Below are 14,767 nucleotides of genomic sequence, written 5' to 3'. Positions count from 1 at the left end.
ACAAGCATGTGCCAGGATTGCAGGATTTGAGCTATAGGGAGAGGCTGAACAGGCTGGGGCTGCTTTCCCTGGAGTGTCAGAGGCTGAGGGGTGATCTTATAGAGGTCTATAAAATCATGAGGGGGATGGATAGAGTAAACAGAAAAGGTATTTTCCCTGAGGTGAGTGAGTCCAGAACTAAAGGGCATAGGTTTAGGGTGAGAGGGGAAAATATAAAAGAGACTTAAGGGGCAGCTTTTTCACACAGAGGGTGGTACGCGTATGCAATGGGCTGCCAGAGGAAGTGGTGGAGGCTGGTACAATTGCAACATTTAAGAAGCATCTGGATGGTCATATGAATAGGAAGGGTTTGGAGGGATGTGGGCTGGGTGCTGGCAGGTGTGTTGGGATACCTGGTCAGCATGGACGATTTTGACCAAAGGATATATTTCTGTGCTGTACATCTCTATGACTCTAAGGCCTCTCTGATAGCCATGTTGATTTATAACTGTAATACTTGCCAACGCTTTTATTTTTCTTTTGGTGTCATACACTGGCCTATGTTTCTTCCTTGCATTTATGGTAATTCTACACTCAGTAGCTTATCGACATTATGCCAAAAAGAGCAAGTTTTCCTTCCGGTAAGCTGGTCCACACCTCTAGTTTGCCCTCTTACTCCTTTACCAAGTTGATGTTAAACACCATTATAGGTTTGAAAAAAAAAGTGGACTTATGAACTCAACTAAATAATGCTAGGAGTGTGACAAACTAAGACGCAGAGATTCAAATGTTCCATTCCCCATAAATATGAGGGAAGGTAATAAACAAATAATATATCCAGGAACATTTTTGACTTTATAAATAGAGGCACAGAGTACAAGGGTAAATATATATGGTTATGCAAGGCAATGATTAGGCAATAGTCTCTGGTTAGGTCTCTAGTCTATAAAAATGACACTATAACCACGATATAACCAGTACTTTAAAGGATTGGCATGAGAGATTATAGTTAGAGGATAGATTAGAGATTTTGGGACTACTTCAAACCACTGAGAGGTTTGACAATATTGTTTAAAATGTGAGATTCTATTCGGATAACATGAACAGCTTTCATAAATCACAGCATATTAGTCGACCCTGCATGCAGAGCAGCCCAATTTCTTTGGCCACCCCAAGTACATGTACCCAGCATGTAGGTCGATTCCCCTATTCAGCCACCACATGTTACATCCAGAATTATAGTCAGTTTCAATTTCTTACACCATGAGTTAATGTTTGACTTATCAGTACCATATATGTGGATGCACGGGACTGGTTAGCAGAGTAGAGGTACACCAACAGTATATTTCAATTTGTATACCCAACTGAGGTTGCCATTAAAGTCCTTCCATCTTGAATGTTCCCCTTACCTAAGGCATGGTGATCCTTGAGTTAAACTGGTCCACTAGTTATCACATGCTAATGGGAGAGCAGCCCGCTGGGTCTATGTTTAGCTTACTTCATAACTATATTCAAGGAGGCAACACAGATGACAATAACCCTAATCAGTAGCAATGGTTTACTCTTATATTTGGCATATCAGAATACCTATTTTTGAAGGTATTTTTCAAGGTTTCTTAAGTGAATTCTTAAGTAAAGTTTTAGTATTTATGACACTGTAGCTGGAGCAGAGAAGGCAAGACATTGATTTCATTTATTTCTTTGGGTGGATAAGGGAAAATCTATGAGTACTCAATAAAGAAGAGGCAAAATAGAAAGTTCTGGAGAAACTCAGCAGATCTGACAGCATTTGTAGAGAGAGAAACAAAGTTAATGCTCAAATCTCGTGATTCTTAGTCAGAACTGTTCTCATGAAGGGTTGCTTGATTTGAAACATTAACTGTGTTCCTTCTATACATACTGTCAACAATATTGATAGATCAAGGATAGGTTAAAGAGCATTCTGATTCAACAACTGAATTGTTATTATAGTTATAGATCATTTACAAAGCATTCACATAATGATTATTAAAATTTGATGAATATGACAAATATATTTAATCTTGAAATGATTAATTTCTACTCTGTCTTGGCCTTAGTGGATTGATACTTTCACATCATACATTTGTTTTCAGTCAAATTACATGTGCTGCTTTTTAAGTTCTGCATCAAATCCAATCATATGAAGAGTAAAAATTGAGGGTTTGAGGGTGCAATTATTTAGCCATTGGGTCATGCTGAAAGGGAGAAAATAAAAGTCAAATTTCAATGACATCATATAAGCGTCCAGGATTTTGACCATTATTTTTATGTGTAAGCTGGGTTTTTTTTGGGTTTGGCTTTTTAATCAATAAAAATCAAACTTCATATGGAGGAAATGATCTCAAAGACAAGCAACAATTATGGCTTTTTGGGGGGAAAGATTTCATGTATATATCAACTGATCAACAACATGCTTCTCTGAAGCAGACATTTTTAAAAGCACGTGCAGTACCAAGAATGGAAGGTCTTGGCTGCTTTTACATTGAAACATAGTAACATGGGATATGAGCAGGACATTTATCTCCTCAACTCTGCTTCACCATTCTAGATCATGATCTAGATCTACCTAAATACCATATTGAGTCCATTTTAGTTTAGATTTACAAAGATGGATATCCATGGTTCAGTTTAGGCATTTACCTTCAGCTCCCAAATCCCAGTGTCAGCTTTTTTGAATCTTTGACTACTGCTGGGATAAAGAAGTTTGATGGACTGACATCTATAATCAGAACCAGCTCAGTCGCTCGTTTTCCAGAATGTGAATTAAATAGTACCAGTTTTAAAGATCCTTAAACTCCTAGTCATCCTGACAGTTAATAAATGATCAGGCAAATTATACCGACAACATTAAGACCTGGAGAAGCAGTGATTTGGAAGCAGATAAAAACATACTTGTTCAGTAATCATATTTTGCCTGGAGAAGGCAGGAGATTTGTTTTTGTCTTTTGAAATCTTGCAAATAGTGATGCACCTTACCTCAATATGGTTTCTCAATTCCTTCCCTTGCTTTCGATCTCAACTGGTAATACCTGGCAAATAGAAAACACAGTAAGAGTTACTAGGGCTCACAATGGAAGTGTGAGCTAGATATCCAGATGAAAGTTTGTTTAAAAATAGTAGACATTATTGGGTGAATTTTGCACTCAAGATAATTAATCTTGTGATTGAATGTTTTGGCATGAAATGGTAACTTTTACACTTGTTTGCTCCCACTGAGAAGCCATACACATGAGGAGCACACATCGACTTCTGCTTCTGCACGTTAGATAAATTGTCCCATAGTGTTCAGGGATGTGTAGGTTAGGTGCACTATTCAGGAGAAATGTAAGGGAATGGGTTTGGGTGGTTTACTCTTTGGTGGGTCGGTGTGGACCTATTGGGCCGAAGGGCCTGTTTCCACACTGTAGTGATTCGAATTATTATTCTTATTCTGGTGTTTGAGGATTTATAGCCAGAGTGCACAAGTATTAACATAAAGGAAGGTAACTGTGGTTGTTTGAAGGCCAATCCTTGGCCAACCATCTTCAGCTATTACATTAATGGCTTTCCCTTGTCAGAATTTGAAACAGTCCATGCCCATCTGCAACAAGATCTGGACAATATTCAGGATTAGACTGATAAGTGGCAAGCTACATTTGTGCCACACAAGTGTGAGGCAGAGACTGCCTTCAACAAGACAAACTCTAATCATCTCCTCTTGATGTTCAAATGGTATTATTTTGCTGAATTCCCTGCTACCAACATGTTTGATGTTACCATTGATGAGAAACTGAACAGGACCAGCCATGCAAACACTGTGGCTATAACAGTAGGACACAGGCTGGGAATTCTGCAGCATCTAACAACTCCTGACTTCCCAAAGGGTCTCCTCTCCAAGCCACATACTGTCTTGGCTTAAAACTATATTGCTGTTCCTTCATTGAGTCAAAATTGTGGAGCTCTGTTCCAAATAGGACAGTGGTACCTACACCATATGGACAGCAGTGGCCCAAAATGGCAGTTCACAACCACCTTCTCAAAGACAATTAAGGATGCACAGTAAATTCAGACTGAACCAACAACATCCACATCCTGTGAAAGAATTTTTTAAAACTCTCAGAGAGTAGGCTAATGAGAAAGAAAACCTTTCTTCATTCTATCCCTGCCAATGCAGCTTGACCTTGTTTCCTCAAAAGTATCTCTATTGGGCATTGGTTTTACTACTGTGCAAATCTAAAATTCCAGTGGTGCATTCTGGGAAAGGTTCACAGAAACTTTTGTGGAATTTATGACGTCGTGAAGGAACTGCAGACTGTTTTTTCAGTTAACATTGTCATATCATTGCAAGACATCTCGATGTTGTGGATCACTGCTATTTCTGGAAAAAACCAGCTTCATGACAGACATCAGGAAGGTTTCTCAAAGCAGTAACAGGAACCTGACACCAGGACAAATTCTTGAGTCCTGTCATGAAACTTCAACTGTATTGGGAATGCAAGAATATTATTTATGAGCCCTGAAGAAGGGCTCATGCCCGAAACGTCGATTCTCCTGCTCATTGTAATTAGACAGGGGGCTAGCTCACCAACCCAATAAGGAACCACCAGCAGAACCAGGAAGTGGAAGTTGCCCGACAGGTAACAGTAACAAAATCAGGTGATAACATGATAGGATCTGCCATTGCCTTGGAAAAGATAGAAGTCAGCTCCTCAGAGGATGAGCCGCAGTCCATTATAGTAAATAAAGTTACAGCCCTTGACCTAGCACTAGTTGGCTTATGACAACTTATAGAAATTAAATAAATGTGAGTTTTCCCACAATTTCTGATTTTGTTTCAGATTTCCAGCATCCGTAGTTCTTTGTTTTTCGGGTTTTTTTTCCTTAAAAGATCAGAATGGGGTATTCACTGAAGACACGGAAGTTTCCAGTTCCAGTTCAGCACCACGCACCAGGTAAAAAAAAGAGAGGAGGAAGGTTTTGTTTTCTCTCAAAGGATAGTGAATTTGCAGAGTTCTATACTACAGAGGACCATGGTGATAATAAAGGCTATTCCTATTCTATCCTATTCTATAGAGGCTGGGTTTTTACATATCTTCAAAACTTAGATAGAAAGCTTTAAAGCTTATTCTTTCAAAGTGTGTGTGATTCACTTCTAATGGAGCACTTAGTACCTATCGTTAATTGCCACTGAACTGACTGACTTGTTGGGCCAATTCAGAAGTCACTGAAGAGTCAACCCATTGCGGTGGGTTTGAAGTCAGTTGTAAGGCAGCCCAGATAAGAATGGTGGAGGGGATTTAAGAATAGCCAGTGATAACGTTTTGGTCACCATTGCTAAGACTATCTTTCAATTGCTTAAGAGGTTAGCTTATGAAATCATCTGTGTGTTCATTTGGTTATTCACCTTAATAGATAGGCAGCAGAATGTAGTCAGGCAGCTTGTGCTTATGAAACTCAAAACAAAATATTTACTGGTGGATGTGATTCCCAGACTATGCAAGACTTGCTAGAGTGTCGTTTAGCTCAGTTGGCTGGATGTCTGGCTTGTAATACAGAACGGATGCCAACAACATGGGTTCAATTTCTACACCAGCTAAAATTACCAGAAGGAATTTTTCTTCTCAGCCTTTCCCTCACTTGAGATGTGATGACCTCCAGATTAAATTATTACCAATAATCTCTCTCCAGTGAGAGAGCAGGCCTACGATTTGGTAAGCCTATGGCTGACAAACTGCTGTAGCCTCATCTTATGTGCAGAAATGTCTTCTCTGGAGACAAAAGGTGTATTTTAAGGCCTGACACTTCTTTTCAATTATCTGTGATCTTGGGAACCTACAGTTCGTGATTGCTATTGCCATGGTGATGCCTTGGCCAATCACAGTTGACAGCACAGCTTTCTATGGTAGTATAAATTATTGTAGTCATTTGAAATTTGGCATTCTTACATTTGTTCTGATCAATACTGGACAATAAGTTTTATTTTAACTTATTCTTGGGATGTGGGCATTGCTTATCAAGCCAGTATTTATTGTCCATCCTTAATTGCCCAGAGGCCATTTAAGTGTCAACTATACTGGGCGCTAGGACCAAAAGATATAGGAGTACAATTAGGCCATTGGGCCCATAGAGTCTGCTCTGCCACTCGATCATGGCTGACATGAGCTTTCTCAACCCTTGATCTCATTACCAATCAAGAACCTATCTACCTCTGTCTTAAATGCACTCAATGATTTGGTCTTCACAGCCTTCTGTGGCAATGAGTTCCACTGATTCACCATCCTCTGGCTGAAACAATTCCTCCTCATCTCAGTTCTAAAGGGTCACCCTTTCTCTCTAAGGCTGTACCCTCAGGTCCTAATGGAAACATCTTCTCCATATTCACTCTATCCAGACCTCTCAGGATTGGTAAGCTTCAATCAGGTCCCCTCTCAACCTCCTGAACTTCATCGACAACCAGCTCAAACTCCTCAGCTGTTCCTCATGAGACAAGCCCTTCATCCCCAGGATCATTTTTGTAAACCCTTCCTGGACCCACTCTAAGGCCAGTACTTCCTTCCTTAGACAGGGGGCCCAAAACTGCTCACAACATTCCAAAAGTGGTCTTATCAGAGCCTTATACAGCCTTGGCAGTACATCTCTGCTCTTGTATTGTATCCCTCTTGAAATGATAACTAATATTATATTTACCTTTCTAACGAATCTATATTTTAACCCAGAGAACCCTGAACTAGGATTCCTAAGTTGCTTTGTGTTTCAGATTTGCAAAGTCTGTGCCCATTTAGAAATAGTCTATCTTCCTTCAAAGTGCATAACCTCACACTTTCCCACATTGTATTCCATCTACCATTTCTTCATCCACTCTTCTAGTCTGTCCAAGTCCTTCTGCAGCCTCCTGTTTCCAGAAAGCTACCTGCCCCTCCACTTATCTTTGCATCATAATTAGTGTGGGTCTGGTGTCAAATGTAGGCCAGACTATGTGAGGATAGCAGTTTCCTTCTCTAAAGGACATTAAGCACTTGCCTCTCTTTTCAGCAGCTTTAAAGGTCTGTAGTACTAAGTCTCCTCACAGGTTTTGAAATGGCTAGTTGTATAATTCCTTTTTTTTTAAATTGTCATCAGGACTGAGGAGTATTAGTTATAAATAACAATTTCGAAATTCCTACACACATACCCCTTGCCACTATTGTTTGGACAAGCCCAAGAAAATCTGGTAAAATCAACATCAATGAGATTTTGGATTCTGTTGTCCAGCCCGGCACTAAGCAAAACAGAATTTAAAATATTTTGATGCTTGTATTAATTGCTGAATTCTCACTGTCAAAATCAGCTTGCAGCAGTCCCCGTTGCAGAAGATGTGGGCCCATAAGTTCCTAAATAGGCACTGGAGGCAGCACTGAAATTCAGTGAAATGCACTAACAAAGTTCTTTATCCTATCACCAATCCCAAAGTTAGAGAATGTGAAGTATCCTGAAGAGAGGCCTGCACAATTCCGCCTTGATGAATGTACCCAGCTGATTGGACACCAGCTGGTGGTGGTTAATTTTGCTACAGCCTTGTCAACAACCTGAGGTAAATTGGAATCACCCAAAATCACAGAATTGGCACAGCACAAGAAGCCATTCAGCCTTTCTTGTTCCTCCAAGTGCAATTTAATTTCATATTAACTCTACCCCCAATTTTTTTGCCAAGCAATTTTGGGTGTCATTGTATATACTCAATACCAACATTACTGAAGCCATAACTATGGGAAATAAACTGAATGAAGTATACCTCTCATTTAAAATGAATTTCTTAAAAATTCCATTCATAGCATGACGGTGTCACTGGTTAGGCCAGCATTTATGGCTCATTCTTAATTGCCCCGAGGGCAGTTAAGAGTCAACCACATTGCTGTGGGTCTGGAGTCACACGTAGGCCAGATACATGTAGGCCAAGGTGGAGAGAGTGGGGCGCATCAAGTTCCTAGGAGTGAATTTAAACAACAACATGTTCTGGACCTCCCATGTAGATGCAATGGTCAAGAAAGCACTGCAACACCTCTTCTTCCTCAGTAGGCTTAGGAAATTCATCAAATCCAGAAGGACCCTCAACAACTTTTACAGATGAATGATAGAAAGTATTCTATCTGGGTGCATAATGGCTTTGTACACCAACTGCTGTGCCCAGGACCGTAAGAAACTACAGAAAGTTGTGTGCATAGCCCAGACAATCACGGAAGCCAACTTCCTATCCATGGACTCCACTGACACTTCTTGCTGCCATGGAAAGGCTGCCAATATCATCAAAGATCCCTCCCATCCCAGTAATAGTCTTTTCCAACCTCTTCCGTCAGACAGAAGGTACAGAACTCATGCACCAATATGTTGAAGAACAACTCCTTCCCTGCTGTTATTAGACTGCTGAGTGGACCTCTCTAATTTCAAATCTGAATTGAATTGAATTGAATTTATTGTCACGTGTACCGAGGCACAGTGAAAAACTTTGTCTTGTGAGCAATGCAGGCAGTTCACAGAAATAAGCAGCATAGATATGTAAATAATAGGTAAACAGCAGCAAAAACAAACACAGCTATAAGAGTTTGTGAGTCCATTCAGTATTCTAACAATAGTAGGGTAGAAACTGTTACGAAAGTGGTCGCTGTGTGTGTTCAGGCTTCTGTACCTTCTCCCCGATGGTAGAGGGTGTCGAAAAACATTATCAGGGTGGGATTGATCTTTGAGTCTGCTGGCAGTCTTTCCAATAGTGGCCTGGTAGTGTTGACCAGGTCCAATGCTAACCTTGCTTTTGTGCACCTCCTGTGCAGCCGCAACCTTGTATGCCTTGCTCTGTCTAAACACCCTATGGTCTATCTGTCCTTGTACATTATGATCTGCCTGTACTACATGCAAAACAAAACTTTTCACTTTACTTAGGTACATGTTATAACAATAAATCAAATCCAGGTAAGGATAGCAGAGTCACTTCTTAAAGGATATTAGTGAACCAGATGGGCTTTCCCAAAAATTTACACTGGATTCATAGTTATCTTAAATTCCAGATATTTTTTTAATTCAAGTTCTACCATCTGCCATGGGATGTGAACCCAGGTCACCAGAATGTTGCCCAGGTCTCTAGATTGACAGTCCAACAATAATATCACAGGGCCATTGCCTCCCCACAATTATAATACGCACAGTTACACATTCTGGGCCTGCCCCCAAACAGGGTCTGAAGAGGGAGAAATCCCGTTGGAATCATTATTTAATCTCAAATTGGTCCTCTCCTGCTTTCGCTGCACAAGAGCTTCCCAATCCAAACAACTTCAAAGGTAGCTTCTATTCTATCTATACACACTAGATACATTCCAGCATTCCTCTTCCAATGGTAAGGTACCGTAGATCCATGCTGATAGCAAGTCAATTCATCTCCGACTTAGTAGCTTAGGGAAGAGATCTATTACCACCCTCAGAATTCCAGGCCTTGAACTAACCAGAACACAGATTGACAGGGCTAACGAGAGCAAAGAAAATCGATCAAATTTTTCCTTTATTATTATCCTGAGACAGGACTAAAGAAGTGACTATGATCTAAATGTTTCTTTTAATGTGGTGAAAGGTAATACAATCTTTTACCTCAGTGATGCCTGTCCTTTCTCTACTCTCATTTTCCCTGGTTACAACCTGGGTCTGGGTGGGTTGCGCTTCGGCGGGTCGGTGTGGACTTGTTAGGCTGAAGGGCCTGTTTCCACACTGTAAGTAATCTAATCTAACCTCCAGGCCCAAATATGAAGAATCACAACTTAGATACCAAAGAGGAGAGAAAAAAAAGAAAATGTGCGTTGGTTTAATATTATTACACATATTGCCTAAAGTGCGCAAGTGAAATCAATAGATAGACAGTGCAGGTTTTTGTGTCTCAGCTTGGCTCAGTGGTAACCCTTGTACTTTGGAATCAGAAGGCTATATCTCAAACCCAAATTTCAGTGCATGATTTAGGCTAATACATAAGTACAATACTGAAGAAAAAGCTGACTTTTGGATGATAAATTAAACATGAAGAGACACTTCGGCCTCTCAGGTTGACATACAAGGTCCAATACAATGTCAAACCCGCCAGCATGTAAAAGATGCAAAACCTGCTGGCATACCACCCCACTCACCTCTATCCAGGCCCCAGTACAGTCCTTCCAGGTGAGATAGAGGTTCACCTGTCTCTCCTCCAACCTAGTTTACTGTGTCTGATGCTCCTGATGTGTCTTCTCTACATCAGTGAGACCAAATATAAACTAAGGGAAGATTTCACCTAGCACCCAGCCGGGCCCACAGGTGCCAACCTGACCTCCCAGTCACTGCTGATTTTAATCTCCCTTTCCACTCCCTTTCCAACATGACCATCCTTGGCTTCCTCTATTGCCACAGCGAATCAGACTGGAAATTGGAGGAACAACACGTCATCTTCCACCTGGGCAGCCTACAACCCGGAGGACTCAGCATTGAGTTCTCCAATTTCAAATATCCTCCCTTCCCATACCCCAACTCCCTTCTCAGCTCCTCTCCCTCCCTTCCATTCCTCTGATCAACCCTTCCAACCAGATTCACTCCTCCCATTGACCAACCAGGTTGTACCCTCTATCTGCGTTCACCTATCCCTACCTCACCACCGCGTCCCCCCCTTTATCTGTAGCTCCTCTTGCATCCATTTCCAGTCTTGAAGAAGGGTGACACCAGAAACATTGACTTCTCAATCTCCTGATGCTGTCTGGCTTGCTGTATTCTTCCAGCCTCCTGCTTGTCTACCTTTATTTGAACAAGAGCAGGAATTCTGGCCAACATTCATTCTTCAATCAAAACCATCCAAAGAAATCAAATTTTTTTTTTATTCATTTAATTTATTGCTATTTGTTGGATTGGTTGTAGCATTTGTAGCGGTGACTAAACCCTAGTATTCTTTAAGATGGTGAAGTGCTTTGGAACAACCCAAGTCATGAAATATATAAATGCAAGTTATTTCTTCCTTGGCATAGCCATTGGTCTGAGAACTCCTGTAAAAATTTATACTAGAAGGAAATTGGTATTGAACAATAATTGAAGATGAATAAATATGTCAAAAATCCTTCTTTTGTTTCATACAAAGAGAATACTGGAATTTTCACAATATAAATACGACCTGGATATGAAATGATATAGTCTCAACATGTTAAGATTGTGGTTTGATGTTAATCAGTGGACATCCTTGAAACAAAATAGTTAAATGTAAAATGTTTGTGTTTTGTAATGGTGCAAGAATGACTAAGGATGCCTCACGACAGATATGAATAAAGTGGCAAACCAATGAAAAGGAACTATCCAGCAATAGAGGAAGAACAGCATAGATAAATATCTAGACAAAAGAAGGTGCACAAAAATATGTAAAAAGGCTAACACTGCTGTTAAATTGAGACCAAGGGAGTATCATGCAATAAGAAATCTGAAACAACAATAAAAGTAACTCCCATTAATTCTGGATCTAACAATCACAGTGCTTTGTGTTTGTTGCAATTCTTTGCTGCAACATAGTTGTAGAAGTAGCAGATTGTTGCAAAACCTCTTTCTCACACTAACCATATCATTTGCTTTCACTTTCACCAGTCCCAACAGTTGTGGCCAAGTGAATACCCAAACTGTATTCCTGAAGCCTATGTTTCATGAAAACTAGTCTCCAATTCCAGGATAGTCCACTGCGATGATCCCACCAGCTATGGACAAAAGAATGTACAGAAGATCCGATGACCATCATTGATCATTTAGAGTCATAGTGTCATAAAGTTGTACAGCATGGAAACAGACCCTTCGGTCCAACTCTGCATGCTGACCAAATATCCTAAGTTAATCTAGACCCATTTGCCAGCATTTGGCACATATTCCTCTAACCCTTCCTATTCATATACCCATCTAGATGTCTTTTAAAATGTTGTAATTGTACCAGCCTCCACCACTTCCTCTGGCAGCTTTTTCCATAGACGTACTACCCTCTGTGTGAAAAAGTTGCCCCTTAGATCCCTTTTAAATCTTTCCTCTCTCACATTAAACCTATGTCCTCTAATTTTAGACACCCCTACCCTGTGGAAAAGACCTTGGCTGTTCACAGTATCCATGCCCCTCATGATTTTACAAACCTCTATAAGGCCTCTGACATTCCAGGGAAAATAGGTCCAGCCTATTAAACTTCCCCCTATAGCTGAAATCCACCAACTCTGGCAACATCCTTGTAAATCTTTTCTGAAACCTTTCAAGTTTCACAAGATCTTTCCTATAGCTGGGAGACCAGAATTGCATGCAATATTCCAACAGTGGCCTAACCAATGTCCTGTACAGCTGCAACATGACCTCCCAACTCTTGTATTCAATGCACTGACCAATAAAGGCAAGCATACCAACCCTTCTTCACTATCCTGTCTCCCTGTGACTCCGCTTTCAAGGAACTATGAATCTGCACTCCAAGGTCTCTTTGTCAGCAACATTCCCTAGGACCTTACCATTAAGTCTACATATCCTGTCCTGATTTGCCTTTCCCAAAATGCATGCACCTCACGTTTATCTAAATTAAACTTAATCTGCCACTCTTCGGACCCTTGTGCCCCTGATTAAAAATAATTCACAAAACAAAATGTCAAATTAATGAAATAGTCATTCTTACAGAGCACACGGGAGCAGTTGAAGCATTATGGGCACAGTAATTTAGTGCCTGTGGTGCTGGATTAAGAAATCAACAGCGTCAAAATTCATAATCTCACAAGGAAAACCCGCAAAACTGAATTTGACTTGTTTGCATGGAATCAGTCGTGAACTGACCATGGAGACTGCTCACTCACCAAAATCCTACATGGAAAAGAACCTCTCACTTGATCTAATTTGCTTTTTAGGTTTCTCCAGTTCAACCCTCTATGACTGTCAGGGCTTTACAGAAACACTGTCCTATCAGCGTTATCTATGTTCCAATGGCTTATGTTTTAGTTTCAATCTAGTGCAAGCCATTCTTTCTTGCTTAGCCAAATATTTGCACGAACCTGCGCCAGGAAGTCCATCCTTAGAAATGGAGAAAACGTTAAAAATGCACAGCATATCTGCTGACATCTTCAAAGAGAATTTTTTTTAAAAAGGGGCTAATTGATTTCATGACCCTGTTGAAGTCTCTTAACATCCAAAATGTCACTCTGTCCTTTCTCTTTTAAGATACTGAAAAGCTTGCTGTAAATTTCCGTCCTCGGCTGAATCTGTATGTTGTCTTTGCAGATGCCGCGCTGTACCATTACAGACGTTCAGTTTCGCGTTGGGGGTAGTGGGGAGGGGGGGATTAATTCTTACAGAAACTTCCAAATACTCAAGGGTTTTTTTTTTAAAGCACACATTGTCGTCTTAATTAATAATTCTACCTTCCTAAAAGCACATGAGACTGAAGCATTGCACACTAGCAAAGCAAAATTACCAAGCGTGCAAATGCGGCAATTATTTCAACGTGATCGCTTCGTAACAGGACGAGGCGCACAGTTAGTGATGCAGTGCATGTCCACATCCAGAGAGGTTAGCATTCTGTATTTACAGCACGGTGTCGCTAACAGCAACAGCAGACTTTAACGTGCACCCGGCTTATGGAATACACTTGTCATACATTTACACTTGGGCTGCTGTTACCATTACACATGACTGGGACTCTTTACAGTGCTCCGTATAGTTCTTTACAAGATTAATGTTCCCGTTTGCTGGCAGCACGATTTGCCACGTGTTCTCGTCAATATCAGTTTGCAATGAAAGGAGCCCCTTCCCAAAGCACTAAGTTTCTTTACAGCCAACATAAAACACACCACATATATTTCAAGCCTGTGCGACACGTACTCTTATACTGACCACGTTCACCGAAAGCCTAACCCAGCCAGCTCTTAGTGAAGACGTTGCTTGCTGCAGTAAGTGTACAAAGAGAGAGAGAGAAAAAAAATCCCTCCACTATAGCAAAGCATACCAAATCAATGAGAGAAACGGGTGTTCAAGACAAACGATGCAACACTGTAAAACGATGGCATGGCCCTTACCTTTCTGTATGTTGGCAGGTCTGATCATCAGTGAGCGCTTTACAAAGAACACATACACATACAGACAATTCTTCGCTTTGTCTTCTGGTGGAGACCTTCCAGACAGATTTGATCCAGTGAGTTGCGTCAGCCTTTCTTGTACTGAATGACCCACTCCAATCAAGACTCCTCCTTCTCGCCTGCAATCTCATTTGTACAGAGGCTGCACTCACTCTGTCAGTGCCCGCCCCCACCACAGCCAGCTGAAGGCTCTTCTCGCGTCTACGTGATCGGCGAATGGTCAAAGCCGGGAAAGGGAGTAGAAATTTGTTAACAATAAAATGAAAACGAAGGTTGAAATTGTTTTTTTTCTCACCCTGTAGTGCTTTCAAAATAAATGCCAACCACGTAATAACTGAGATTTTGCAGGGGGAGTTTGATGCATTATTTTACAATGCATCATCCAAAGGAAAAAAACATATACTGGATGAAGAAGCCCTACAGTTGACATTCTGTCAGGTGTTGCATCATGTTACACTAGGCGCCGAAATATTGTGGAGATGTGGCACCAATTCGTGAATCATGTTCCACCTACCTGACTTGGAAACGCAAGATCATCCCACCTACCAATGGAATCGACCAGTGTCTAAACGCTTTCTGGATTAGTGGTGCTGGAAGAGTGTCTAAACGCGTCTAGTCCTTTCAGAACTCATTTCCAAAGCATATCCAAAGCAAGGAGTTAATCACAATTGTGAAAGTAAAAC

General features: G+C 40.8%; 1 protein-coding gene across 2 annotated transcripts in view; it reads right to left on the bottom strand.

Moving 5' to 3' along the window:
* The window catches only part of slc6a9 (solute carrier family 6 member 9), a 237,387-nt gene extending 223,198 nt beyond the window's left edge, over positions 1–14,189 (bottom strand). For both annotated transcript variants that reach the window (XM_072574415.1, XM_072574417.1), the window contains exons 1-2: positions 14,025–14,189; positions 2,977–3,029 (exon numbers count right to left, since the gene is read on the bottom strand). The gene's annotated coding sequence lies outside the window, so the exon portion shown is untranslated. The remainder of the gene's footprint in view (positions 1–2,976; positions 3,030–14,024) is intronic.
* Between the last annotated feature and the right edge of the window lie 578 nt (positions 14,190–14,767).

The sequence above is a fragment of the Chiloscyllium punctatum genome, chromosome 7 (genome assembly GCF_047496795.1).
Source record: "Chiloscyllium punctatum isolate Juve2018m chromosome 7, sChiPun1.3, whole genome shotgun sequence".
Classification (NCBI taxonomy): domain Eukaryota; kingdom Metazoa; phylum Chordata; class Chondrichthyes; order Orectolobiformes; family Hemiscylliidae; genus Chiloscyllium; species Chiloscyllium punctatum.
Note: the sequence above shows the minus strand (reverse complement) of the source record. Positions and strands in the feature narration are given on the sequence as shown.